General features: G+C 39.1%; 1 protein-coding gene and 1 pseudogene across 3 annotated transcripts in view; one reads left to right on the plus strand and one right to left on the minus strand.

The window, feature by feature from the left end:
- The window catches only part of Mcub (mitochondrial calcium uniporter dominant negative subunit beta), a 136,896-nt gene that overhangs the window by 65,551 nt on the left and 45,282 nt on the right, over window positions 1-26,063 (minus strand). The window lies entirely within an intron of this gene.
- LOC124994782 (protein CBFA2T2-like) lies at window positions 5,900-7,397 on the plus strand (annotated as a pseudogene).

The following is a 26,063-nucleotide window of genomic DNA, read 5'->3' on the forward strand; positions in this document are numbered from 1 at the left end:
TCACAGATCGCAGTACGCGGGACACATCACTAAGAAGCACCTCAGATATGACAGCACCTTGAGCACGCACCTTGAGTATGCACCTTTAGTTCACAGGATGCAGGATGCACCTCTAAGAAGAAGCAGCAGAACTCTAAGAAGAAATAGATCTATGATAAGCGTAGAAGCCTGTCTTTCTCTAAAACTTTCTCTATAAGCAAAACCTATCTTTCTCTCAAAGCTTCTCTTTCTCTAAAATCAAGCAAGCTTCTTTTCCTCTTATGGGCTAGAGAATAAGCAAACAAGCAAGGAAGCAGCACAGGAATAGAAGTAGTTTATTTTCAGTCCACCTCCGATAAATACCCGCGCAATTGTTGCTGCGGGCGGCAACAAAAATCCACAAATCTAGCACCTGTATGCAGTACTATACAGATCAGGTGTGCACTCAGTTCTTACCGAGCAGAAATCACTTGCATAACTTGCTTCTTCTGAAAAAGTATCCTCTGTGACTTTTATACTAGTTCCCATCTGAGGAGCCACTGACCTCCAGAGATTGGATATCCAGACCAAAAAAAGTGAAGAGAATAAATTACCACATAAAGAATTAAAGGGAATCCTATATGCCATGAAGTCTGTGAAAAAGGACAGTCAGGAACTCTCCAAATAACAAGACAGAAGAGTCTAGGAAAAGCGATACAGACAATAAAGGGAAAAGGGACAACATGTGCAGTTGGAAAGTATATCATCTGACTGAAAATAACTCCAAGAAAATGATTACAGCATTTTGATTAAAAAAAAAAAAAAAAAAAAAAAAAGGAGCCATGTTCCTCAAATCAAATTTCCAGGGAACAGTCCAGTTTGGAGGACAGCTCTCACTTAAGTTCTTTAAAGTTCCCACCTCTCAGCTGGGTGCCATGTCAAACACCTGTAATCCCAGCAACTGGGAGGCTAAGACTGGAGGATAGTAGGTTAAAGGGCAGCCTGGGCAATTTAGAGAGAACCTGTCTGAAGATAAAATTAAAAAGGGACTGGGATTGTGGCTCAGTGGTACAATCCTTAGTAACACACACACACATACACACACACACAGATTTCCTGATATCACAGTAAATGGCATTAATTTGTATAATTAATGAGTGTTAATAATCATAAGTTCTCTGGACAGAATGAATTTTAACTTAGGGAGATCAAGAATGAAAGATGATCTCTTAGACCCTTTATAAACAGGGTCCACAAATGATTCTACTCTAGCAACAAGTTCCAACAGCTGCTCCAAATATTTCACACCTTGCTGGCTCTCCACTTTGCCCTGATATCCTTTGCTTTGAATGCCCTTCCTCCTAGACTCTAGTTCATCATAATCCTAATCACAGAGTCAAACAGAAGGAGTACAGACTTCAGACCCCAAATGCGTGGACTGGAGTCCTCCTCCTATTTGTAGGAATGTGGGCCCACATTTTTAACCTTTCTGAATTTCACATTGTTTCTCTCCCTCAAGAAAATCTCATTCAGCAGAGGGGAAGAATCATTCTCTCCCCAATCAGTCCTTCACCCATCTCAGTAAATAGTACCACCCATCTGATCAAGCCCCAAACCAAGGAACCCTTCTTCACTCCTCTCTCTCTCTCAAACATACAATCCCTCAGCAAATGCCATCGACTCTACTTCCAAAATAAAGTACAAACTGTTCAAATTTCTTCCATTCCCACCAATTTCACCCTTATCTAAGTCACCACCATTTCTCTCTGGCTACTTTAATGACTTCCTAACTGGTTTCCTGCCCTCTACAATCTATGCACCGCATAATAGTTAATGTAATCTTATAAAAGCACACATTGAATCTTGTTAGGCCCTTGCTAAAAACTCAATCAATATCCTACCATTACCACTTAGAGGAAAATTTAAATAACTGCCCTGTCTGAACTCTGCTTGCCTGATTTCATTCTGTTTTTCTCTCCTTTACTCTGTGCTCTCTACGCACCCTGCCCTTCTAATGTGTACCTTATATACATTCTTAAATATGACTTCATTCCTGCTTGGGAACTCTGCACTTGCCATTTCCTCAGTGCAGAGTATCCGTCAATCAAGTCTTTGAACCACTGACTCCTTATATAATTCAGGCCTTGCTCAAATGTGGCCTCCTCAAGTGTCTTCCCTAACTACCCAGCCAGTGCTCTTCCAGCCCCTTTCTATTTTCACGTTTTCCTACTTATCTCAATCTAAGATTAAATAGATTATTTCCCTTTTTTATTGAGCTCTCCCCACTAAAGCTTCAAGAGAGCAGAGATTTTTTTCTGTGTTTGCCACTTAATCTCCAGAGCCCGGACCATTCCTGGTACATGGTGGATGCTCATGAAAAAGTCTGCTGAGTGAATGAATGACTACTAAATATCTACAATATGAAGTGACAGCTCCTCTAACAAGATTTTGAGTAAGTGCTATGGAAGCACAAAGAGAAAGCCATGTATGTCCTAAACTGCTTGGTAGATTCCATTCGAGAAGTAAATCCTGTATTCTTTACATTCCCCTACATCATGCAACCTGCCACCTCATGCTCAGATCATTGAGATAATCTAATTCCTCTTTGACAACAAAAAATTAAACTGCGGATCCAAGATGGTGGACTAGAGGGTGACTGAAATTCCAGTCGCTTCAGAACCCAGGATTTAAGAAGGGGAGGCATTGATAGACTCGGACTAAAATAGAGCCAAGGGGTGAGTCTCCCCCACCGGGTGAAGCTCGGCCTGGGCGGTCGGCCCGGATAGGGGTGGCTTCTCAGAGCAGAGCAGGGCAGTTAGAATCTTCCCCAGGTAGCCCTGCTCCCTCCGGCGGTGTGCTCCTCCCACACGGCCAGCTTCTTGGAGCAGGCCCCCAAGTGAGAGCCTTTCTGCACAGAACCAGCTCCAAGTCCTGGAGCCAGCGGTGAGCTCTGGCCCGCAGGCAGCTTCAGGGACCAGGACAGGGCAGCCAGGGACTTCCCCAAGCAGCTCTGCTCCCTCCAGCGGGAGGCACCTTTCACGGCCAGCTTCTTGGAGTAGACCACCCAGTGAAAGCCCTTCCGCACAGAGCCAGCTCCAAGCCCTGGAACCAGTAGTGGGCTAGGGGCAGCTTTCTTCGGAAGCACAGCATTATCAAGTTCCTCCAAGACTTCAGGCTACTGAAGGTGGGGAGGTGATAAACTGGAAATCTACAGGGACACTATAAGCCAAGAGAGGAAATCTGCAATATCTCAGAGTCCCACTGACATCTGACCAATATGAGAAAACAAGGGAAGAAAATGTCCCAAACAAACCTAGATACTATATCAATAAAACCCAATGATAATCTTTGCCAATCATACTTCAGATAGAGCACTGATCACCAGAATCTATAAAGAACTCAAAAAACTCTACACCAAGAATGCAAATAATCCAATCGACAAATGGGCTAAGGAAATGAATAGACACTTCACAGAAGATCTACATGCAATCAACAAACATATGGAAAAATGTTCAACATCTCTAGTAATAAGAGAAATGCAAATCAAAACCACCCTAAGATTCCATCTCACCCCAATTAGAATGGCGACTATCAAGAATACAAGCAACAACAGGTGTTGGCGAGAATGTGGGGAGAAAGGTACACTCATACATTGCTGGTGGGGCTGTAAACTAGTGCAGCCACTCTGGAAAGCAGTGTGGAGACTCCTTAGAAAACTTGGAATGGAACCACCTTTTGACCCAGCTATCCCACTCCTTGGCCTATACCCAAAGGACTTAAAATCAGTATATTACAGAGATACAGTCACATCAATGTTCATAGCTGCTCAATTCACAATAGCCAGATTGTGGAACCAACCTAGATGTCCTTCAATTGATGAATGGATAAAGAAATTGTGGTATATATATACAATGGAATATTACTCAGCCATAAAGAATGATAAAATTATGGCATTTGCAGGCAAATGGATGAAATTGGAGAATATCATGCTAAGTGAGATAAGCCAATCTCAAAAAACCAAAGGACGAATGATATCGCTTATAAGTGGATGATGACACATAATGGGGGGTGGGAGGGGTTAGTGTTAGGGTTAGAGTTAGGGTTAGGGAGGGGGGCAGGAATGGAGGAAGGAAGTACTGTATAGAGGGAAAAGAGGGGTGGGAGGGGTGGGAGGGGTGGGAGGGAAGGGAAAAATAACAGAATGAATCAAACAACATTACCCTATGTAAATTTATGATTACACAAATGGTATGCCTTTACGCATGTACAAACAGAGAAACAACATGTATCCCATCTGTTTACAATAAAAAAAATTAAAATTAAAATTAAAATTAAAAAAAAAAAACCAATGACAGCACAGTAGAAGAAATGTCAGAAAGGGAGTTCAGAATGTACATAATTAAAACAATCAGAGAAGCAAATGAGGAGATGAAAGAGCAAATGCAGGCATTGAAGGAGGAGATGAAAGAGCAAATGCAGGCATTAAATGATCGCACCAATCAACAGTTAAAAGACCAAATACGGGAAGCAAGAGATCATCTCAATAAAGAGTTAGAGATACTGAAAAAAAAAAAACCAAACAGAAATCCTTGAAATGAAGGAAACAATAAACCAAGTTAAAAACTCCATAGAAAGCATAACCAATAGGATAGAACACCTGGAAGACAGAACCTCAGATATTTAAGACAAAATATTTAATCTTGAAAACAAAGTTGATCAAACAGAAGATGGTAAGAAATCATGGACAGAATCTACAAGAATTATGGGATATCATGAAAAGGCCAAACTTAAGAATTATTGGGATTGAGGAAGGCTTAGAGAAACAAACCAAAGGAATGAACAATCTAGTCAATGAAATAATATCAGAAAATTTCCCAAATCTGAACAATTAAATGGAAAACCAAGTACAAGAGGCTTTATAGGACTCCAAATATACAAAATTACAACAGACCCACACCAAGGCACATTATAATGAAAATACCTAACATACAAAATAAAGACAGACATTTAAAGGCCGCAAAAGAAAAGAATCAAATTACATTCAGGGGGAAACAATAAGAATATCAGCAGATTTTTCAATCCAGACCCTAAAAGCTAGAAGGGCCTGGAACAACATTTACCAAACCCTGAAAGAAAATGGATGCCAACCAAGAATCTTATACTCAGCAAAATGTACTTTCAGATTTGACAACTGAAATAAGATCCTTCCATGATAAACAAAAGCTAAAGGAATTTACACAAAGAAAGCCAGCATTACAGAACATTCTCAGCAAAATATTCCATGAGGAAGAGATGAAAAACAACGATGCAAATCAACAACAGGAGGCGCTAGCCTAAAGGAATAGCCAAATAAAGGAGAAACCAAATCATGTCAAAAAACAAAAATGAGTCAAATGACTGGGAGTACAAATCATATCACAATAATAACCCTGAATGTTAATGGCCTGAACTCCTCAATCAAAAGACATAGACTGGCAGATTGGATTAAAAAGAAAAATCCAACAATATGCTGCCTGCAAGAGACTCATCTCATAGAAAGAGATACCTACAGACTAAAGGTGAAAGGATGGGGAAAAACATACCATGCACACGGACACAGCAAAAAAGCTGGAGTATCCATCCTCATTTCAGATAATGTGGACTTCAAGCCAAAGTTAGTCAGAAGGGATAAAGAAGGACATTACAGGGGTGGAGGTGCGCGGTGCACAGCATGCGGCCGTAGGCGATGGTGGCATCCCTGTAGCGGCCGCCTTCCAGAGGCCTCATTAAGTTGCTGAGACTGGCCTCCAACTTGTTGTTTTCCTGCCTCTGCCTCCCGTGTAGCTAGGATTTCTGGAGTAGGTTCAGTATTGGCTACCTCAATATTTGTGGCAGTAGCAAGGATTATTACTGCACTTGGTCTGTTCACTGCAGGATGGAAATCAATTAGTCAAGAGTTGATTCTGAGAAAAGGGTACCAGCAATGCCTGGATCGCCTGTGGAAGTGAAGATACAGTCAAGATCCTCACCTCCCATCATGCCACCCCTCCCACCTATAAATCCTGGAGGACCAAGGCCAGTGTCCTTTACTCCTACAGCATTAAGCAATGGCATCAACCATTCTCCTCCTGCGCTGAATGGCACCCCATCACCACCACAGAGATTCAGCAATGGTCCTGCCTCTTCCACTTCATCTGCACTAACAAATCAGCAATTACCAGCCACTTGTGGAGCTCGGCAACTCAGCAAGTTGAAACGCTTTCTCACCACTCTGCAGTAGTTTGGCAATGACATCTCCCCTGAGATTGGGGAGAAGGTTCGGACTCTCGTTCTTGCACTGGTGAACTCAACAGTGACAATTGAAGAATTCCATTGCAAGCTCCAAGAGGCCACAAACTATCCCCTTCGTCCTTTTGTGATTCCATTCCTCAAGGCCAACCTGCCCCTGCTGCAGCGAGAACTGCTGCACTGTACCCGGGCTGCCAAGCAGACCCCGTCCTAGTACCTAGCTCAGCACAAACACCTTCTGCTCAACACCAGTATTGCGTCTCCTGCTAACTCTTCTGAGCTGCTCATGGAGGTACATGGAAATGGCAAAAGGCCCAGTCCAGAGAGAAGGGAAGAGAGTAATTTTGAAAGAGATACAATTCCTCCTGAGCCTCCTGCCAAGAGAGTGTGTACCATCAGCTCTGCTCCTCGGCACAGTCCTGCCCTCACTGTACCCCTCATGAATCCTGGGGGCCAGTTCCATCCTACTCCTCCACCTCTTCAGCACTACACCTTAGAAGATATTGCAACTTCTCACCTATATCGGGATCCCAACAAGATGCTAGAACATCAAGAAGTTTGTGAGAGGCACCACAATCTTAGTCTAAATGGAGGCTATCAGCATGAGTTGGTAGACCACCGTTTGACAGAAAGGGAATGGGCTGATGAATGGAAACATCTTGACCATGCCCTGAATTGCATTATGGAAATGGTAGAGAAAACGAGGCGCTCCATGGCAGTTTTGAGGCACTGTCAGGAATCTGATCGGGAAGGAACTCAACTACTGGAAAAGACGATTTAATGAAAACACAGAGATGAGGAAAACAGGGGCTGAGCTGGTCTCCAGGCAGCACAGCCCTGGGAGTGCAGATGCTCTCAGCAGTGATTCTCAGCGGGAATTCAACAGTAGACCAGGAACAGGATATGTACCTGTGGAGTTCTGGAAGAAAACGGAAGAAGCTGTGAATAAGGTGAAAATTCAGGCCATGTCAGAAGTACAGAAGGCCGTTGCTGAGGCTGAGCAAAAAGCCTTTGAAGTGACTGCAACAGAGAGAGCACGTATGGAGCAGACCATAGCAGATGTGAAACGGCAGGCTGCAGAGGATGCTTTCCTTGTCATCAACAAGCAAGAAGAGTCAACTGAGGTCAGCACTCCCGTTAGGGGCTGGAGCTGGGCCTGCATGGGCGTCTAAGGGAGCAGGTCTACTGCTTGCCTCTCAAGTGCTGTGCAGTTAGAGTTCATTCTTGGACTAGACTGGAATTTTTAGCCAGTACTAGAAGAGTTTTATTTCTCACTTTAAATTATTATACACATATACACACATACACAGAGGTTCATTATAGTTGCTTAAATTTTGAAAACTTACCCTAAGGGGGGTAGAGTTTGTGTCATTGCATGATAATGAACATTGAGTTGAGTGGACTTACTGTGTGTCAGAAACCCAGCTCCATAAGTATGTTTTCTTTTTTTTTTTTTTTTTTTTGCAGTGCTAGGGATTGAATCCAGGGCCTTGGGCTTGCAAGGCAAGCACTCTACCAACTGAGCTATCTCCCCAGCCCAAGTGTGTTTTCTTTTTGGTTCTCACAGTGTGCATGGGAAGTACATACTGTTGATCTGGTGATCTGTAGGTGAGGAAGCTAGCTCAGGGAATTTAACTTACATAATCCCACAGTGCTGAAGACAATGACAGGAGTAAGAAAAGGCAAGTTCCTATCGTAGCTAGTCTTTTATAAATATGAGAACTTGTTATGGATGAAGTGACAGATTGGGCAGACCTGCCCAGTGCCCAGTACTTGGAGTCTAAAACTTGGTGATGCTTCTATATAACAAGGATAAACATGCAGAAAAAACTCAAAAGAAAAAAAAAACATATGGCAGAAACTTAACAGTCCCCAAAGTGGTTTTGAATTTAATGAAAATTTTCTATAATCTTCATTTTAGTAATTTGTCAGCCTTAAAACTCAAGAAACAAGCCTATCTCCATAAACATCTACTAGCTGGGAGATCAGCTGTCCTTGGGACATTGTCTTAAAATTAAAGTGCTTTTTCATTTATTTGTTTTGTTTCTGTGGTACTGGGCATTGAACCTAGGGCCTCACGCATGCTAGATAAGTGCTCTACTACTGAGCTACACTCCTAGTCCTGGTTGTTGTTGTTTTTTTTTAAATAAGTAATAAATTTATTATCTTGTATAAAAAAAAAGAAGGACATTACATACTGCTTAAGGAGAGCATAAATCAGCAAGACATAACAATCATAAATATCTATGCCCCGAACATTGGCTCATCCACGTACGTCAAACAAATCCTTCTCAATTCCAGAAATCAAATAGACCACAACACAATAATACTAGGTGATTTTAACATACCTCTCTCACCACTGGATAGATTTTCCAAACAAAAATTGAATAAAGAAACCATAGATCTCAGTAACACAATCAACAATTTAGACTTAACCGACATATATAGAATATACTATCCAACAAAGAACAAATACACTTTCTTCTCAGCAGCACATGGATCCTTCTCTAAAATAGACCATATTTTATGCCACAAAGCTACTGTTAGCAAATACAAGAAGATAGAGATACTACCTTGTACTCTATCAGATCATAATGGATTGAAATTAGAAATAATGACAGAACAAAAAACAGAAACTTCTCCAACACCTGGAGATTAAATAATACACTATTATATGATGAATGGATAACAGAAGACATCAGGAGGGAAATAAAAAAATTCTTAGAAGTAAATGAGAACAAACACACATCATATCAAAATCTCTGGGACACTATGAAAGCAATACTTAGAGGAAGATTTATTTCATGGGGCGCACTCAACAAAAGAAGTAGAAATGAACAAATAAACGACTTAACACTACAGCTCAAAGCCCTAGAAAAAGAAGAGCAGACCAACACCAAAAGTAGTAGAAGACAGGAAATGGTTAAAATCGGAGCCGAAATCAACAAAATTGAAACAAAAGAAACAATTGGAAAATTAACAAAATAAATAGTTGGTTCTTTGAAAAAATAAACAAAATTGATAAACCCTTAGCCACACTAACAAAGAGAAAGAGGGAGAAAACTCAAATTACTAAAATTCAGAATGAACAGACACGAATGAAATACAAAACATAATTAGATGCTATTTTGAAAATCTATACTCCAATAAAACAGAAAACCTCAAAGACATCAACAAGTTTCTAGAGACACATGAATCACCTAAACTGAACGAGGACATACACAACTTAAATAAATCAATTTCAAGCAATGAAATAGAAGAGTTCATCAAAAGCCTACCAACAAAGAAAAGTCCGGGACCAGATGGGTTCTCAGTTCTACAAACCCTTTAAAGAAGAGCTCATTCCAATACTCCTCAAAGTATTTCATGAAATAGAAGAGGAGGGAACCCTCCCAAACTCATTCTATGAAGCCAATATCACCCTGATACCTAAACCAGACAGAGACACATCGAGGAAAGAAAATTTCAGACCAATATCCTTAATCAACATCGACGGAAAATTTCTCAACAAAATTTTAGCAAATTGCATACAAAAATATATTAAAAAGATAGTGCACCACGATCAAGTGGGTTTTATCCCAGGGATGCAAGGTTGGTTCAACATCAGGAAATCAATAAATGTCATTCACCATATCAACAGACTTAAAGTCAATAATCACATGATTATTTCAATAGATGCAGAAAAAGCATTCGATAAAATACAGCATCCCTTCATGCTCAAAACCCTAGAAAAAATTGGGGTAGTGGGAACATTTCTTAACATTGTAAAGGCCATCTACACTAAGCCCATGGCCAATATCATTCTAAATGGTGAAAAACTGAAAGCGTTCCCCCTAAAAACTAGAACAAGGCAGGGATGCCCTCTTTCACCACTTCTATTCAATATCGTCCTTGAAACTCTAGCCACAGAAATTAGACAAACCAAAGAAATTAAAGGGATACGAATTGGAAAAGAAGAACTCAAACTATCCCTGTTTGCTGATGACATAATTATATATTTAGAGGAACCTGGAAATTCCACCAGAAAACTTTTAGATCTCATAAGTGAATTCAGTAAAGTAGCAGGTTACAAGATCAATGCTCATAAATCCAATGCATTTTTATACATAAGTGATGAATCTTCAGAAAGAGAAATTAGGAAAACTACCCCATTCACAATAGCATCGAAAAAAAAAAAAAAGTGGGAATCAATCTCACAAAAGAGGTGAAAGACCTCTACAATGAGAACTACAGAACACTAAAGAAAGAAATTAAAGAAAAACTTAGAAGATGGAAAGATCTCCCATGTTCTTGGATAGGCAGAATTAATATTGTCAAAATGGCCATACGACCTAAAGTGCTATACAGATTCAATGCAATTCCAATTAAAATCCCAATGATGTACCTTACAGAAATAGAGCAAGCAATTATGAAATTCATCTGGAAGAATAAAAAAACCAGAATAGCTAAAGCAATCCTCAGTAGAAAGAGCGAAGCAGGGGGTATCGCAATACCAGATCTTCAACTCTATTACAAGGCAATAGTAACAAAAACGGCATGGTATTGGGTACCAAAATAGACAGGTAGATCAATGGTACAGAATAGAGGACATGGACACAAACACAAATAAATACAATTTTCTCATACTAGACAAAGGGGCCAAAAATATGCAATGGAGAAAAGATAGCCTCTTCAACAAATGGTGCTGGGAAAACTGGAAAACCATATGCAACAGAATGAAATGAAACCTCTATCTCTCACCCTGCACAAAAATCAACCCAAAATGGATCAAGGACCTCGGAATCAGACCAGAGACCCTGCATCTTATAGAAGAAAAATAGGTCCAAATCTTCAACTTGTTGGCTTAGGATCAGACTTCCTTAACAGGACTCCCATAGCACAAGAAATAAAAGCAAGAATCAACAACTGGGATAGATTCAAACTAAAAAGTTTTCTCTCAGCAAAGGAAACTATCAGTAATGTGAAGAGAGAGCCTACAGAGTGGGAGAATATCTTTGCCAATCATACTTCAGATAGAGCGCTAATTTCCAGAATATATAAAGAACTCAAAAAACTCTACACCAAGAATACAAATAATCCAATCAACAAATGGGCTAAGGAAATGAACAGACACTTCACAGAAGAAGATCTATAAGCAATCAACAAACATATGAAACAATGTTCAACATCTCTAGTAATAAGAGAAATGCAAATCAAAACTACCCTGAGATTCCATCTCACTCCAATTAGAATGGCGATTATCAAGAACACAAGCAACAATAGGTGTTGGCGAGGATGTGGGGAGAAAGGTACACTCATACATTGCTGGTGGGGTTGCAAATTAGTGCAGCCACTCTGGAAAGCAGTATGGAGATTCTTCAGAAAGCTTGGAATGGAACCACCATTTGACCCTGCTATCCCACTCCTTGGCCTATACCCAAAGGACTTAAAATCAGCATACTACAGAGATACAGCCACATCAATGTTCATTGCTGCTCAATTCACCATAGCCAGATTGTGGAACCAACCTAGATGTCCTTCAATTGATGAATGGATAAAAAAAACTGTGGCATAAATATACAATGGAATATTACTCCACCATGAAGAATGATAAAATTATGGCATTTGCAGGCAAATGGATGAAATTGGAGAATATCATGGTAAGTGAGATAAGCCAATCTCAAAAAATTAAAGGACGAATGATCTCACTGATAAGCAGATGAGGACATATAATGGGGGGTAGGAGGGGTTAGCGTTAGGGTTAGGATTAGGTTTAGGGTTAGGGTTAAGGAGGGTGGTAAGAATGGAGGAAGGAAGGACTGTATAGAGGGAAAAGAGGGGTGGGAGGGGTGGGGGGGGAAGGGAAAAAAAATAACAGAATGAATCAAACATTACCCTATGTAAATTTATGATTACACAAATGGTATGCCTTGACTCCATGTACAAATAGAGAAACAACATGTATCTCATTTGTTTACAATAAAAAAAAAATTAAACTGCTTCTTTGTCATTCCTTCCAAAATGCTTCGGGACATATGCCAGTAAACACTGCTTATCTTCTGTCACAGAATAACTTTTGAAGACTTAAGATTTGGGGAGAAATTTAGTGATATAGAAAATATTTTAAAATATAAAAAAAAACTAAGTTTAGAAATAATGGCCAAATTAGAAGTGAAAATGGAGTCTTGCGCTATATTAATTTTATTTTAAAAATTACTCTAGCAAAAGTACATAATGGAAACATTTGTCTCTTACTACAACACATAACATTAGCTTTTTTTAAACATAAATTTCCATAGTTCTTCCTTCTTTTTTCTACTCAACCCTCAATGTTTAACAAATAACCTCAAAATTTGTTTTGTGGTAGAATAAAAAAAATCAGCCTGTTTTAATCTTCATAAGATGCAGCAAACACACTTCAACTTATTCAGTACAATCCTGCAAATATGAATGTTACCCTGAATTCCTTAAAATAGAATTCTCCTTGGAAACACAAATAATTAAAATCAAATCTCTAATACATCTGTAAATTTCCACTTAACTGTATTAAAACCCAGATTTTTAACTTTCAACTGCTGCTTTCAATAGCATCCACATTTTATTTTAGCTTACAAATGAAAATGAGTTAGGCAAAGCATTCAGACACCACTTTAGAAGTATAATTAAGTCTGAAAAGCTGAACTGATAACTAACTACATATCTGGTAAGTAAAAATGTCACAGAGTACAGCTATAATTTAAGAAAATATCAAGTATTAGGGTCAAAGTATATGTTAGTAATAACAAAATGGGGTGGTCATTTAATAATAGCAGCTAAGTATGGTATAGTCATCCTTGGGTACTCATGGAGGACTGGTCCCAGGATCCCTTGTGGACACCAAAATGTGAGGATGTTCAAGTCCCTCCTATTGTATAAATGCCATAGTAATTGCATACAACCTCTACATATCCTTCCACATATCTAAGTCATCTCTGGATTACTTACAAAATCTACTACAATGTAAATGCTATGTAAATAGTTGTATGTAGGGAATAAGTCATTGTATCAGTATAGATACAATGTTTTATCAAATATTTCTATTCCATAGTTGGACTCAGGATGCAAAAACCAAGAATACAGAGGGACAACTGTACATGCACTTTACCATAAAAATGTTTTATCTACTATTCCTTCCCATTTCAGAACCTTTAACTGATGTATTCCATATCAATGTTTCTAACCATTTGAAAATTTTGCTGGGGATATAGCCTACTGGTAGAATGCTTGTCTAGCATGTGCAAGATCCTGGGTTCAATCTCCAGCACAACACACACACACACACACGTGCACCCCAAATATGCATATTTGTTGAATGCAAAAATGAGTGAACAAATAAATCTATGTTTCCACTTTCTACCTTTGAGGGCCAAAGTTTTATAAGTTAAAATTAAATACATATTCCAAAAATACTTCAAATGTTACACAGAGATGACAAATTGGGCAGCAGTGCTTTCCCAATAGCCCCTCTCTCTGACTGCCTTTTCAGATGGCCCAGAATGACTGACTCAAACTGGGCCAAATTCTCCCAATAATTTGAAAACTTGAAGAAATGGGGGGTGACCAGGGTCACAAAATCATCTTATGGTGGTATCCCAGAGAGACACAGGAATCCCTGCTGCTCTGGTTCCTGTCCCTCCCAGAAGATAGGCATTCTACTTTTTCTTCTAGAAGTTACTACGGTGTCTTTAAAATCAATTTCTTGTTTAAGATGCAACAAAATGAATTTTAATATGGGAAAGGTACAGGAAAATACAAATATACTATGTTGCTTGAACTGTAGCCCTAGCACTGAGAAAGGAGCTACCATCTGCTGAAGATCTATGTAGCAGGACTTCCTCTGTTACATGACTTAATCCTCTAGGAGACCACATGAGGTAACCACTTTTCATGCTAGTTCACCAATAAGGCTCTGAGGGATAAGTAGCTTGCAGGGCCTATGTCTGCTGTTCAAGTTCACACCCAGGTCAGTCTGACATCAAAGTGACAAGTCACCCTGCCTTTGTTTAAATCCTTTTCTCAAAAGATTTTGGGTGTTCAGAACCAACGCTACTCATCCGTGTAGCAAGAAAGATGATACCATTTATGTACTAAAGCCAGAATTTCTGAATGTTAAATTTTTAAATAATAAATCTACTAAACCTCTTCTATAAAGCAATTTATACTGGTCTTAAAAGTAACTCAGTTATAATCACTAGTGAAGAAAATGCTAAGAATTTTTCTTACAAATTTTCTGTTATAAAAATCTTCAAATTTCACACTTTTCGGTAAGAATTTCTAGAAAGAATTTTGGACGGGTGAGACTTGTAAAACTGGTTAAGAAGGAAGTGATGCTACTCAGAAGAGCACACAACTTAAAACTTATAATTGTTTATTTCTGGATTTTCCTTTTAATATTTTGGACCATAGCTGACTGCATGGAACTGAAAGTATGGAAAGTGGAACCTCAGATAAGGCGGGGGGACCACTATAATGTCACAGTTTCAGAATCTAAACTGCATTTGCGGTGTTACCTCAGAACATGGGACATTGGCTAATAGAAATCCTAAGCCAGGACACTCCTTGTAACTGAAAGAACAATAAGTAAAGGTTAATACACAATCCCTGGTGAGCTCTAGTACTAAGGACCAATGCATTCTGGGAGGAGCATTAAGGAAAAGACTAGGACAGAGATCCTCAAGATTTACTGACTATTCCCAAGTGGGAAAATTGCATTCCTCAGAGTGATGAGGGGCCTAACCTCACCCTGCATCTCCCTCCCTTTTTCCCCAAACCATTTATTGAGCACTTAATATATTTGCTGTACAATGTACTAGACCCTGGAAATGTGCAGGTAGACAAAACACAGGCCCTACTCCCTGATACAGGTGAGTGTTACAGAGAACTGTGTGGTGATGGTCAAGCACAGGGTGGGTTGTGAGTCCCCAAAAGGCAAGAATGTGGTTCAGTCTAGAAGTGAGCACATTTCATCAAAATTACAGTCTAATTCATTTTTGAAGTGACTCAGATGATCAATTTAAAATCATATTGGCATTTCTACTAAAAGTAAAATATCCTTAAAGTCACAGATTGCTTTTCAAAACCCCCAAATTCCTAAGAATCATTCTCAGTAAGCTTTACACTTTCAGTTCCCATCGGTTCAAAACCCTTTGCCAACAAATTTTACATCTTATCCAAAATTTCAGAACACATCAGCTTTTATATTAAAAAAAATCTTTTTGCTTGTTTGTTTAAAACCAAAACATATACATTACAGGTTACCACAGGGTGTTGGAAAGGAGGGGGAATATAGAGACTATATTACTTTCTAACACTTGTAGTTTTTAAGGTGTGTTTTTTCAGTAAGCATATAACCTTTTGTAATTGAGAAATACACATTTATTAATAATGTCATAAAAGCCACACATTATTTTATGTTCATGTCTTCTATGGATCAATTACAGAGGCCTGAGTGCACTAAAACTACTTCTTAGGGATTTAACTATTGCTGGGTAATAACTTTGCTTGTGACATTATAATTTTGTGACTTGGCATTAAGCAGGAACAAGTGCAAAATGATAATGCTCTACTTAATGTACTCTCTACTATTTTATTATAGTGTGAAATCTTGAGGAATAAAATTGGCTTTATTTCTTCTGTGTGCAGCCACAGTTGAACATTATGTTCCTTTCTCTCAGGGTAGAATAATTCAACATTGCCAGCTTAAATTCATGTGCTTTTTCTTCTAAGCATTTCTAAGTTCTCTACTGCCTTTGTTTCATTTATTTTGTAGCATTTATATTAAAAATAACTAGAGCAATCACCACCTCTTCTCAAATTTGTAGGATAATAAGGGAGAAGGAGTAATATAAACTTTTTGTACCACTGAGACTCTAATCAACAGTATAACTGAGAACAGTTTGTGGAACCAAATACACTATAGTCTCTTCATCTTTCTCTTCATCCATTCTTCCTTTCCAATCAATTCAGCTTATGAATATTCATGGAAAAAGAAAGAAAAATGTCACCTACACTGTTAAGATTTACTATGGATTACAGCTAGAAGAATGCTGAAGCTCTGGCTCTATAAGCAAGTTACTTAGTCTTTCTGAGCTTCAATCTCAACATCTATAATGTAGGGATCAACTTGCCTCTTTACTAACTGGAGTTCTCAAAAGAAAAGACTCTGTTAATTACAAAGCATCATAAAGACAATGTGTTATAACAAATGTTATAAGTGTTATGATTTAGATAAGGTGTCCCCCCAAAAGCTCATGTGTTAGACAATGCAAGGAAGTTTAGAGGTGAAATGATTGCCTTATGAGGGCCTTAACCTAATCAGCACATTAGTCCCCTGATAGGGATTAACTGGGCAGTAACTATAGGCAGGCAGGATGTGGCTAGGGAAGATAGGTCACTGTGGATATGCCTTTGAGGTTTATTATTTGTCCCTGGTGAGCAACACCTCTCTGCTTCCTGAGTGTCACGTCCTGAGTTGCTTTCCTCTTCCACACCCTTCCACCATGTTTTGCCTCACTTTGGGTCTAGAGCAATGTAGTGGGCCCCATATGAACTTTTTCCTCCTCTAAAATCATTCTTGTCCAGTCTTTTGGTCATGGTGGTGAAAAAGCTGACTAAAACAGTAGTTGACTGTGAATCCACTCAGCAGTGCCTCTAACCTATTCTGAGGGACATGATGTCAATCCCAGAAATGAGGCAGGAGATTAGCAGGAAGAGCACAAAGGCAGAGCTGAGTAAGGCAGGCAGGGAAGTATGAAACCCAGACTCACTCAGTAGCTATGTGACCTAGGTACGTTCTCACCAAACCCCAGTGTTCTCCTCTAGACAAGAAGAATAACAGTACCTACTTAACAAGGTTGGCACAGCAGTAAAGACGAGTAGGTGTGGGTCTGGGGGGTGCAGCTCAGCGTAAAATACTTGCCTAGCAAGTACAACACCCTGGGTTCAATTCCTAGCACTTTGAAAATCAAAAACCAAGAAAACAAAAGAAAAAAATTATTTGCGGGTGTGTACGTACCATAGCACTCAGTAAGTGCCGTGACATCACTATTATTACTACCACTGCTATAAGTTTCTCAGGCAGAAGCAACATGAACCCAGCACACAAATACAGGCCAACTCACTGATGACCTAAAAGTTTTGTTACTTTCTTTTTCTTTCAGATTGGGGATGAAACCCAGTGCCTGGCACATAACTAGGCAGGTACTCTACCACTAAACTACCTCCTCAGTTTTATTACTTTTTAAAAAGAGCAACACATCATAGCATTCAATGTTCAACAATGGACTTGAAATCAACTGGGACATCTGGTGTGTAAGTTTGGGAAGGGTAATAAATGCATCCACTAAGAAGCTTAGTATGTTGACAGTTTTATCTGCTGCATATAAATAATAAACAAGAAAGAGCTTATGGGGAAAAATGCTGTTTTGAAAATATATTTAGACTATATAACTATTTAAAGACTAATGGTATTAGATCATATGATATTTTATTTCTGCTACAGATCCTTTCTAACTGGCCCAGTGGTTTTGTATGGGTTACTGTAATTTGTTACCAGGTTGTTTTTTCACTGCCACTTAAGTGAAGGTAAATCACATATATTTAAGAAGCATAGTAAAGGAAAAAAATCATGATTATTCCATGCATCTTAGTTTGAGTTTCCCCCAAAGCACAGCCAAAGATGAGAATCTGAGTGTAATTTATTTGGGAGGTGATCCTATGAAGAGGAGAAAGAATGGGAGGCACAAGATAGGGAAGGAAGAAGAGTCAACAGAAGAGCATTTCTGAGGATACTGCCATAGACAACAGGGGACTAATTCTACCAGTATCTATGTGAGACTTTGAGAATATCTCCCAGAATTGTCCACCTGAAAGACAGGAAGCTGGAGGTTTATTCAGCCAGTTGAGAGACATGCCCATCCCAGCAGGGTAAGCTGAGGTGGCCAGTGGAGCAAGAAAGAAGGGACTTTAACTCCACATCCCTTCCAGGCTGCACTTGGTGCAGGAGCTCAGTAAACTTGCAGTCCCCTGTGTAGCTGAAGAAGCTGGTGGAGAAGAATGCAGAAAGGCTGGGTGTAGTGTGAGTTTGATGGAGCACCAACAATGGAAGGTGAGCCTGGATTTGTAAGAAACCCCAACACAGCTATGACTGAAGTCAAATGCAGGCAGCAGGAACAGACGAGGAAAAGGCAGTCTAGTAGACTAGGAGGAGGAGAAGGGGACGGGGGAAGGAGGGGACAGGAGGGAATAGGGAGGATCGTGAACTGAAATTGATTTCTAAGCATATATAAGTTTGTTGGGATGAATCCAACTACTATGTATAACCATAAAACTCTTAAAAAAAAAAAAAAAAGGAAGAAAGTCAGCAGTTGGATGCATGCGGGTACCAAAGGCATCTGCTGTTCATAAAATGCCAAGGTACACGTGGAAACATAACCTCCTAGGCTTTTCCAAGAACCAACAAGTTACTCTTATTCTGATCTTCCCCATTCATTTTGAGAGCATCTTTAACTAAACAAGGTGTAACAACAGATCAAAAATAGGAAAAATAAAATCTTTGTGGGCCTAATAAATACTTAATTAGATTTTACCTCTACAAAGAGGTTAACTGCAACATTATTTATAACAGGAAAAAACTGGAAACAATTCAACTATCCATAATAGTGAGAGGGTTAAATAAATTATGAATCTATAATCTATAATCTATGATTATTATGCATCTATTAAAATTTTTTTCAAAGATCTTGGGATGGAGCTCAGTGGTAGAGCACTTGCCTAGTATGTGCGAGGTCCTGGGTTCAATTCCCAGCACGACACACATGAAAAGTGTCTTCAGGAAAATATTAATGATATGAGAAAAGGTTCATGATAATGATACTTTTTAAGAATTTAGATCCAAACTTCTATACAGTGTTATAGTAAAAATGTATAAAAACACAAAGGTAATCTTTCAATTCTTACATTAAAAAACCAGCACTACAAATGGTGCTGGGAGAATTGGAAATCCATATGCACAGTGAAACTAAACCCATATCTCTCACTATGCACGAAACTAAACTCAAAATGGATTAAGGACCTTGGAATCAGACCAGAGACCCTGCAGATTATAGAAGAAAAAGTAGGTCCAGATCTTCAACATGTTGGCTTAGGACCAGAGTTCCTCAACAGGACTCCCGTAGCACAAGAAATAAAAGCAAGAATTAATAACTGGGATAGATTCAAACTAAAAAGCTTTCTCTCAGTAAAGGAAACTATCAGCAATGTGAAGAAAGAGCCTACAGAGTGGGAGAAAATCTTTGCCACTCATACTTCAGATAGAGCACTAATCTCCAGAATCTATAAAGAACTCAAAAAACTCTACACCAAGAATACAAATAATCCAATCGACAAATGGGCTAAGGAAATGAACAGACACTTCACAGAAGATCTACAAGCAATCAACAAACATATGGGAAATGTTCAACATCTCTAGTAATAAGAGAAATGCAAATCAAAACCACCCTAAGATTCCATCTCACCCCAATTAGAATGGCGATTATCAAGAATACAAGCAACAACAGGTGTTGGCGAGGATGTGGGGAGAAAGGTACACTCATACATTGCTGGTGGGGCTGCAAATTAGTGCAGCCACTCTGGAAAGCAGTGTGGAGACTCCTTAGAAAACTTGGAATAAAACCACCATTTGACCCTGCTATCCCACTCCTTGGCCTATACCCAAAGGACTTAAAATCAGCATACTACAGAGATACAGCCACATCAATGTTCATAGCTGCTCAATTCACAATAGCCAGATTGTGGAACCAACCTAGATGTCCTTCAATTGATGAATGGATAAAGAAACTGTGATATATATATATATATATATATATATATATATATATATATATACACACACAATGGAATATTACTCAGCCATAAAGAATGATAAAATTATGGCATTTGCAGGCAAATGGATGAAATTGGAGAATATTATGCTAAGTGAGATAAGTCAATCTCAAAAAACCAAAGGACGAATGATATCACTAATAAGTGGATGATGACACATAATGGGGGGTGGGAGGGGTTAGTGTTAGGGTTAGAGAGGGGGGCAAGAATGGAGGAAGGAAGGACTGTATAGAGGGAAAAGAGGGGTGGGAGGGGTGGGGGGGAAGGGAAAAAATAACAGAATGAATCAAACAGGGGCTGGGGAGATAGCTCAGTCGGTAGAGTGCTTGCCTTGTAAGCACAAGGCCCTGGGTTCGATCCCCAGCACCCAAAAAAAAAAAAAAAAAAAAAAAGAATGAATCAAACAACATTACCCTATGTAAATTTATGATTACACAAATGGTATGCCTTTACTCCATGTACAGAGAAACAACATGTATCCCATTTGTTTACAATAAAAAAAAAAAAGCACTTTCATAATTATACACTTTCACTTCTAATCTAGTTTTCCATGAAATTTGGACTTCAGTGCATCAGCTAAGCAGCCGTGGTCTCCTCTCCTGCCCCAAGCAGGGTACATGTTGGCAATGTGTGGGGAGGGTTTTTGGTTGTCATACTGACTGGTGGGGTGCTACAAACACAAAGTACACAAGACCAGAGATGATCTGCATTCTGCAAAGCACAAAACAGAATGAAAAAAATGTTCCTACTAAAATACCAACATTCCCACAAGTAAATACAAATTAAGGAATAAGCACTTAGAATGATACTATGCTAACCATAGCTCAGCTCTGCAAGCATCTATGCCAAAACTGAGGCAAATCAGGACTTATTTTGCATATCAGTATCATTTTATAAAGTTGAGTGAAGATGGGTAAATCAAAATGCCATTTTACAAAGCAGAGATCACAAAAATACGGTTGAAACAAAAGAAACAGATGCAAAGAATGATGAATATGTAATACAAACTGGATGTTTACACCTTGGCCAATAAAAAATTCATATATTCAGTTATAAATAAAAAATTAAAGTCCATGAACAAATACTGGCAATTCATAATCACAAGTTATATCTAAAAGGTGAGGTGTCATTTGCAATTTTATAACATGTTCCTGCTTTCTCAGAAGAAAACCAATCCACATAAAATTTATTTTACACTTTTGTACTTTTGACTTTGGTACGTGTTTTTTTTTTTTTTGGGTGCTGGGGATCGAACCCAGGGCCTTGTGCTTACAAGGCAAGCACTCTACCGACTGAGCTATCTCCCCAGTCCCCTTGGTACGTGTTTTTAAGAACATATTTGTACACTTGAACATGCTTGTACAGAGAGCAAAGATTAGAAGGAAAAAAACACCAAATATTAATATGGCGATTTCTAGGTGGTGAATTGTCAGAGGTTTTCATTTCCTTCCTTTCCAAAGTTTCAGTGGTTTAAAAGAAAGTCATATGCCTGCAGCTTTCTCCCAAGGCCCTACATATGCTTAAAAGCACTGGGTCCAAATCAAAGCAAGGGAAAGCTGGGCTGAATGAAAGGGGAAGTGACAAGATTTCAAGCGGGTTATTTCCTCACAGTTGGTTATTCTGCTGGATAACAAATTGCTCAGGCCATGGACAACACATTTGCACTGAGTATCTACCAGAAGTGAAGTATTATGAAAAATTTTTGTAAGACTTTCAAGATTCATAGAAGCCAAATAGATACTTCAGAATAGTGCACATAACAGACATAAAAGTTTGTCCCACTAACATAAAGCAGAAAAAAATAACACATAGAATCCTCCAAAGGAGATAGTTATCATTTAAGCAAAGCTGTTTATATTATAGGAAAAAAGTTAATTGAAATATAATTAAGAAATATGCACTAAAGACCAAAACAGGCATCAAAATATTCATGCATTTATTCACTCCACAAATTTGAGAGAGAACTGGAAGGACTTATAGATCTTAAATTCTGTATCCTTTGTGAATGTATGGGTTTGGCTTATGCCCTCTCTGTGGTCATCAGTTTCCTGAGTTACTATTTACCATGTTGGAAGTAATTTCTTTTCTGGTGCTAAGTGAGAAGAGTGGTGCACAGCTGATGACACCTGTCACTCACTGGTCGCCCGCATCGACCACCTCAACCCTACATATGGTGACCCTTTGCAGATGTGCCCTTGGAAGAAAAAGAGTCTTGACAAAGATTATTTTTCTCTAAGAAGTGTACTTGTCCTAAAATCACCTTTAAATTACCTATTTAATTTGTTGAGACCTAGCAAATGAATTCATATCTATGACAATCACATCGTTCATGATTTTATACAATGACAGCACCCTCAAATCTCTTCTTTTAGGTTGGCCAGACTCCCCATAAGAGGCCTCCTAATCTGCTTGGAGTATAAAAACCTGGGGGCTGGAATCTGCAATGTGGGTAAAGAAAGATGGCTGGAGTCTCAGCTTCACTAGTTACCTTTCACTCTCTTCTGTTTCCCACAGAATACACCAGTTATCAACTGTGCCTGATGCCCCAAATCCAAAGATAAAATGTTGGGATTTCTTCTAGCAAAAGAGAAGGCACATGCCCAGCAGTACACAGAGTGCAGAGTATGAAGTCTAAAAGCTTCTTAAACAGATTTTCAACCAGTCCTCATGGTGATAGCCTACAATTTACCCCATCTTTCTGGAGGGGGTACTTCTATCAAATTCGAAGGTTTAATGGTATAAGCTGATCAATTCTCAGGTTTTCTCACTGCTACCTAAGAATCAGCTTTCTATGCTATGTATCAGTTGGGTTCAACCAGAGAATCAAACTATGTGTGTGTGTGTATGTGTGTGTGTTTAGAGAGAGAGACTGAGACAGAGAGACACTACACAAAGATTACAGAGGACTGGCCTTGTGCAACTGTGGTATCTATCTGGCTATGCTGTTTCTATGAGGCTGGTATCTTCACATCTGATGCTGGAACTCAAGTCCACAAGGCAGGCAGGCAGGGAAGGAAGATGGATATGTACCAAGCAAGAACAAGATAAAAACCACAAGTGCAACCTGAAGCCTATGAGGGTATGTTAGGACAGATCATTTGTCTCTTTTGTTTCACATACATTTATTTTTCACAGTTCAGGAGGTTGGGAAGTCAACACGGTGCCTACGTGGTTGAGTTCTGATGAGGGCTCTCTTCTAGGTTTGCAGATAGCCATCTCTTGCTGTGTCCTGAGACAGCAGAGAGAGAGGGGGAGAGAAATCTCTCCTCTTTTTGTTAGGACACTAATTCAATCACAAAGTTCTACACTTATGACCCAATTACTTCTCAAAGGCTCCATCTCCGAATACCATCTCATTGAGGATTAGGGTTTCAACAGATGAACTCTATAGGAATACAAATAATTAGTTCATTGCACTGGACTGTGGATGGAGAGGGACTATACACAAAGTGCTGTGTTCAAGGCCTAGACCAGATTCAGATGACACAATTCTGGACTCTGAGCTGATACTGAAATGGGATGAGAATTTAAGAGTTTTGGGTGGGGCTAATGTACTTCTGCATACCAGAGGGATGTGTGTCATTGGGAAGACTGCTATATACTTTAACATGAAGGATCCTTCATTGGGGTAGTAGATACAGGAACCTACACATGTGATAAAATTGTATAGAAGTAAACACACACACAAGTGAAAGAAAATTTGGAAACATCTCTAATGTTGATGGATCATATCAACGTCAATATCAAATCCTGGTTGTGATACTATACTACAATTTGCAAAATAGTTACCTTCAAGGGAAAATGAGCACAGTGTACAGATTTCTGTTATTTCTTATATGTTGCCTGCAAATCTGCCATTATCTCAATTAATAATTTAAAAAACAAAAAAATGACTTGGTAATCTAGATATCCCCATCCTTGTATCCCTTTCCCTTAAGCATGGGCAGGACCCAATGACTTGCTTCTAACAAATGGAATAATGAAAAAGTGATGTCATTTGCATGGTTTGGTAAGAAGTGACTGACTTTTGATGGACTTGCTCTGTTGTCTCAGCCCACATACTGTGGTGACATGAGCTGCCAAGCTGGGAAGGACCAGGTGGCAAGGAACCCAGGGCAACAACAGGTCAACAGCCAGAGAAAAAGGAGGCCCATGCCCATTCCCCTCCAAGGAACTGAGTCCTGCCAACAGCCACAGAGGGTTTAGAGGTCTTGTGAGAACTACAGCTCCAGCCGACGCCATGGTTTCAGCCTGAGAGTGCTGCTGAAGCATGCCTGTATCCCTGACCCACACAAACTGTAAAATAATAAATGTGTGTCCTTTTAAAGCCACTAAATTTGAATATGTTTTATTAGGCAACAATAATGACTGGAGCTTGTTACTTACCATTTGTCTCTCTGCTTTCTCCTCTAATATTTCATCACTGTTGTTTCTTTCCCCAATCTTTTTATCTTTGTGGGCTTACATCTATTATTTCTGTGCTTCTGTTCTGTTAGGATTCCAGGAAGGAAACAGTGATAAATAGCCTTTGTTAAACCTGTCATCTAACTGGAATTCACCTTCACATCTTCTGTTATGGATAAAATGTGTTCTCCCTTCATACACAGAAGCCCTAATTCCCAGTGTGATTGTATTAGGAGGTCTCTCTTTGAGAGATAATTAGGTTTAGATGAGATCATAGGATGGACCCCATGATTGGATCAGTGTCCTTAAAAGAAGAAGAAGAAATGCTGGAACTTTCTTTTTCACCATGAAATGGTACAAGAAGGTAGTCATGCTCAAGCCAAGAAGAGGGCCTTCAGGGCCCTCACTAAGAATGGAATTAGCTAGCACATTGGCCTTGGACTTCCCAATCTCCAGAACTATGAGAAATAAATATTTATTTTTAGGCCATCCAATCTTGGTACTTTGTTATAGCAGGTTAAGCAGACCAATATATTATAAGAGCAATGAAATTAAAGAAAGAAAAATATGGGCTGGGGAGATAGCTCAGTTGGTAGAGTGCTTGCCTTGCAGGCACAAGGCCCTGGGTTCGATCCCCAGCACCACAAAAAAAAAAAAAAAAAGAAAGAAAAATATTAATGAATGATCTCTTTTTAAAGTGAGTCATTCTAAAATTTTCATATCACAAGTATAGTTAAGGATATCAAGAGAAAATTTTTACAAAATGTTCTTTTCATTTTAATCACTTGATCAATGCAGCATAATCATAGTGCTTCATCTTGTTCTTATAGTTTTAACGAGGAGTGGAATTTAAAATGCCCCAGTTTGCCATCTGCTCCTTTTCACAAGCATGAACCATACCAATAAAAAGTAATAGCCTTCAAATCATCAGCCTCTTTTCAACAGAAAGTAAAAGAAATGCAAGCTTAGTGTGTGGGCTCTATTTGAATCACAGTGAGATTTGACCCTAATTTTGAGAAATCCTCACTTCCTCACTTGTATGATAACAGAATTATCCTTATAATACTGATTTAGTCACTATATCTATCTCTCTATATCTACATAAATGAATAGGGGCTGTCAGAATTGGGTAAGTATCCTCAGTAGATGTGGGAAAACAAAACATCCCTGGATTTCTCAGTGTTCCTGAGAAAGTCCCTACCTCCTGAGACATGGAAATACATATAACAAAGTAGAGAAGATAGAGAAACCTTGCCTTACATCCTCTGAAAGTCTTTACTTTTTTTATGCCCTGAGGATTAGGTCTATAGCCATTTGTCTAATTAACTGCTCTTATTATCCAAATATCTGATCTTCACAAGTTTGCCAAGTGGCTACAGTCTAGAATAGGCCCCTAGGCTACACGGTGGGGGCAATTTGGCCTGCACCATTGACTCATGCCCTTGAAATCTGAGGGGAAGTACAAATACAGGAAAAACTGGTGTGAAATTATGTGGTTCTCCCTGGCTCTACCTCTGTTCCAGCCTCTAGTAACA

Source organism: Sciurus carolinensis, chromosome 10, assembly GCF_902686445.1.
Source record: "Sciurus carolinensis chromosome 10, mSciCar1.2, whole genome shotgun sequence".
Lineage (NCBI taxonomy): Eukaryota > Metazoa > Chordata > Mammalia > Rodentia > Sciuridae > Sciurus > Sciurus carolinensis.